We start from the raw sequence: 5,000 nt of genomic DNA on the forward strand, positions 1-5,000 counted from the left end.
GTGGGAGCCGCCTCCCTGGCTCCTCTCCCCTCGCCACACAGATCCAGACCGACACAGTGCGAGAGAAATGCCGACCGAGGTTCCGGCCGCGTGGAGCGTGGGCTCCGCGGGCTCGCTATCGGACCGCTGGCGCTCCAACGGGCGGCTTCTCGGTCTCGACCGGGAAAACGAACGAGTCGAGGCGGGGGGTGGGCACACTGCGGCCGGGCGAAGGCCTGCCCCGGCCGCCGACGTGAACCCTCTCGGGGAGTGGCTGTCCGCCTGCCCAGCGTGGGCAGGGAGAGCGTGGAGGCGCCGCTCAGCCTGAAGCACCGGCCACCTCGAGGGGAAAGCCGGCCCGCCGAGGGGCCTCCCGCGTCGGACGTGTGCCGCCGCATCGATCGAGGGAGCTCGCCGGTCCCGGCGCGTCGCTGCCCCGCGCCGGGCGTGCGGGGGGGCGCACGCCTGGGCCCCCCCTCTCTGCACACACCGGCCGACTGTTCCGGGCTAGCACAGGCGAAGGGACAGCCCGCTACCTTCCGTGCTACTCCCGGGGGAACCGGGCTCTCGAGCCTGCCTGGCCTGCCAGGACGAGGTTACCCGCGGAGGGGGGACGGCGAGGGGCCTCCCGCGTCGGACGTGTGCCGCCGCATCGATCGAGGGAGCTCGCCGGTCCCGGCGCGTCGCTGCCCCGCGCCGGGCGTGCGGGGGGGCGCACGCCTGGGCCCCCCCTCTCTGCACACACCGGCCGACTGTTCCGGGCTAGCACAGGCGAAGGGACAGCCCGCTACCTTCCGTGCTACTCCCGGGGGAACCGGGCTCTCGAGCCTGCCTGGCCTGCCAGGACGAGGTTACCCGCGGAGGGGGGACGGCCGTTTCCGGGTCGACGGCCCCGGGCTGCGCCGCCTTTGCCCGCCCTCCGACGTTTCGGGCCCGGAGGCCTTGGACAGTTAGAACTGGCGCGAAGAGATCGGAAGGTCTGGTAGGAAGTCGCCAAGACTATGTCGAACACAACCGCCAAAGTGTCGAGGAACACAAATCGCCACCAGAGTGTCGAAGTTAAAAGCAGCACTGAGTATCGAACACAAAAATCGCCAGACTGTCGAACTTAATTCAGCTCAGAGTATCGAACACAAAAATCGCCAGACTGTCGAACTTAATTCAGCTCAGAGTATCGAACACAAAAATCGCCAGACTGTCGAACTTACCATGGGCTCAGAGTATCGAGTGTTAATCGCCCAGGTGTGTCGAACTTAAAATGGGCGGATTATCGAGTGTTTAATCGCCCGAGTGTCGAACTTAAAATGGGCGGATTATCGAGTGTTTAATCGCCCGAGTGTCGAACTTAAAATGGGCGGATTATCGAGTGTTTAATCGCCCGAGTGTCGAATGTCACGGCCAACATGTTCACAATTCGACAAAGCGTTCGAAAGTTCGACTATTAGCGTTCAAAAGTTCGACTGTTAGCGTTCAAAAGTTCGACAAAGTGTTCGCATGTTCGACAAAGTGTTCAAAATTCGACAAAGTGTTCGAAATTCGACAAAGTGTTCAAAATTCGACAAAGTGTTCAAAATTCGACAAAGTGTTCAAAATTCGACAAAGTGTTCAAAATCCGACCTCCGAGAGCTCTTTGGCATGCACACGAGTTCCAAATTGCCGCCCACCGTCTTTGGAACCGTTCCTCGGGCCCGTCTCAAAGTGGTCCCGAGCCGCCATTTTGTTCTAAAAAACGTGTTCCCGAAAATCTCCGGGTACCCCGCCAACCCCCCCGGCCGAAAATGACGAGTTGCACTTTGGGGGCGAATTTGAAATTTCAGTCCGACGATGAGGCACCGAAAGCCCGCAAACGGTACTCGGATCGTCCCCCTTGCCGACTTCCGTGATTTTTCAAAGTTAAAGTTTTCGGGCTGCGGACACTTTATTGCAACGGGGCAAGGCGCCGGGGCGAATTCCCACCCCTCCAGCGGGGCCCTGGAACTCCAACCCGGCGTGGATTTTCGGATTTTTCCCCTTCCCCACCGACTTTCCTCCGCTGACACTTAGAATTTTTTTTGACACTTAGAATTTTTTTTGACACTTAGAATTTTTTTGACACTTAGAATTTTTTTTGACACTTAGAATTTTTTTTGACACTTAGAATTTTTTTTGACACTTAGAATTTTTTTGACACTTAGAATTTTTTTGACACTTAGAATTTTTTTTGACACTTAGAATTTTTTTTGACACTTAGAATTTTTTTTGACACTTAGAATTTTTTTGACACTTAGAATTTTTTTTGACACTTAGAATTTTTTTTGACACTTAGAATTTTTTTTGACACTTAGAATTTTTTTGACACTTAGAATTTTTTTTGACACTTAGAATTTTTTTCTAAGTTTTTCCTTCTGGTTACTGACTTCCCTCGTCGGGCACGGGGATTTTCGACTTCCTCCTCCCGACCGAGGGGCCTCATTTTCGGGCATTTTCCTCAGATTTCCAAGCATTTTTAGACACTTTTCCCGACTTTTCCTGCTTACTGATTTCACACTTTTGGCCATTTTTATGCATTTTCCCGACTTTTCCTGCTTACTGATTTCACACTTTTGGCCATTTTTATGCATTTTCCCGACTTTTCCTGCTTACTGATTTCACACTTTTGGCCATTTTTAAGCATTTTCCTGGTTACTGATTTCACGCTTTTGGACATTTTCGGAGGTTCTGACGGCTTTTTCGCCTTACTGCTTCGGACATTTCGGGCACTTGGCTGACTTTTCCCGCTTACTCCTTCCGGGCTTTTACTCATTTTCGGAGGTTCTGACGGCTTTTTCGCCTTACTGCTTCGGACATTTCGGGCACTTGGCTGACTTTTCCCGCTTACTCCTTCCGGGCTTTTACTCATTTTCGGAGGTTCTGACGGCTTTTTCGCCTTACTGCTTCGGACATTTCGGGCACTTGGCTGACTTTTCCCGCTTACTCCTTCCGGGCTTTTACTCATTTTCGGAGGTTCTGACGGCTTTTTCGCCTTACTGCTTCGGACATTTCGGGCACTTGGCTGACTTTTCCCGCTTACTCCTTCCGGGCTTTTACTCATTTTCGGAGGTTCCGACGGCTTTTTCGCCTTACTGCTTCGGACATTTCGGGCACTTTGCTGACTTCTCCACCTTACTCCTTCCGGGCTTTTACTCATTTTCGGAGGTTCCGACGGCTTTTTCGCCTTACTGCTTCGGGCACTTTGCTGACCTTTTCCCGCTTACCCCTTTCAAGGTTTTGGACGTCTCCGGTCGGGTCCGCGCCCCTCGCCCGGGCCGGAACGCCTCCCCGCCGGCCGAGTTCCTCGGGGTCGCCCCCTCGCCCGGGAAAAACCGCTCCCCGCCGTCCCACAGCACTCCGACTCGGCCAGGCAGCCTCACGGGCACAGCGACTCCTGCCCACCTCGGGAACCGACGCCCCGCTCGGGCTCAGGCTCCGAAAAACCACCACAGCGGGGCAGCTACCCTCAATGCAGCCGAAATTCAAACTCCTCCCCTCCGAAAGGCGCGCCTCACCCGGCCACGGCCTCGGAACTGCTCCCCTTCCTCGGGATCGGCCCCTCGCCCGGGAAAACCCGCTCCCCGCCGTCCCACAGCACTCCGACTCGGCCAGGCAGCCTCACGGGCACAGCGACTCCTGCCCACCTCGGGAACCGACGCCCCGCTCGGGCTCAGGCTCCGAAAACCCACAACAGCGGGCAGCTACCCTCAATGCAGCCGAAATTCAAATCCCTCCCCTTCGAGAGGCGCGCCTCACCCGGCCACGGCCTCCAAATCGCTCCCCTTCCTCGGGATCGCCCACTCGCCCGGGAAAAACCGCTCCCCGCCGTCCCACAGCACTCCGACTCGGCCAGGCAGCCTCACGGGCACAGCGACTCCTGCCCGCCTCGGGAACCGACGCCCCGCTCGGGCTCAGGCTCCGAAAAACCACCACAGCGGGGCAGCTACCCTCAATGCAGCCGAAATTCAAATCCCTCCCCTTCGAGAGGCGCGCCTCACCCGGCCACGGCCTCCAAATCGCTCCCCTTAGGCGAAAATTAAGCCCCCGTGGCCGATAATACCCCTCCTTGATCGTGCACAAGGGCAGCTCCAAGTTGAACGGGCTCAGGCTCCAAAAACCCACAACAGCGGGCAGCTACCCTCAATGCAGCCGAAATTCAAATCCCTCCCCTTCGAGAGGCGCGCCTCACCCGGCCACGGCCTCCAAATCGCTCCCCTTAGGCGAAAATTAAGCCCCCGTGGCCGATAATACCCCTCCTTGATCGTGCACAAGGGCAGCTCCAAGTTGAACGGGCTCAGGCTCCAAAAACCCACAACAGCGGGCAGCTACCCTCAATGCAGCCGAAATTCAAATCCCTCCCCTTCGAGAGGCGCGCCTCACCCGGCCACGGCCTCCAAATCGCTCCCCTTAGGCGAAAATTAAGCCCCCGTGGCCGATAATACCCCTCCTTGATCGTGCACAAGGGCAGCTCCAAGTTGAACGGGCTCAGGCTCCAAAAACCCACAACAGCGGGCAGCTACCCTCAATGCAGCCGAAATTCAAATCCCTCCCCTTCGAGAGGCGCGCCTCACCCGGCCACGGCCTCCAAATCGCTCCCCTTAGGCGAAAATTAAGCCCCCGTGGCGGATAATACCCCTCCTTGATCGTGCACAAGGGCAGCTCCAAGTTGAACGGAGAAGTCAGTAACCAACCAAAAATAAGCTTGGTTACTGATTTCTCCCGTTGGTTACTGACTTCTCCCTTTGGTTACTGATTTCTCCCGTTGGTTACTCATTTCTCTTGTTGGTTACTGACTTCTCCCGTTGGTTACTGACTTCTCCCTTTGGTTACTGATTTCTCCCGTTGGTTACTGACTTCTCCCTTTGGTTACTGATTTCTCCCGTTGGTTACTGACTTCTCCCGTTGGTTACTGACTTCTCCCGTTGGTTACTCATTTCTCCCGTTGGTTACTCATTTCTCCCGTTGGTTACTGACTTCTCCCGTTGGTTACTCATTTCTCCCGTTGGTTACTC

This window comes from Stegostoma tigrinum, unplaced genomic scaffold (genome assembly GCF_030684315.1).
Source record: "Stegostoma tigrinum isolate sSteTig4 unplaced genomic scaffold, sSteTig4.hap1 scaffold_718, whole genome shotgun sequence".
In the NCBI taxonomy this organism is placed as follows: Eukaryota; Metazoa; Chordata; class Chondrichthyes; order Orectolobiformes; family Stegostomatidae; genus Stegostoma; species Stegostoma tigrinum.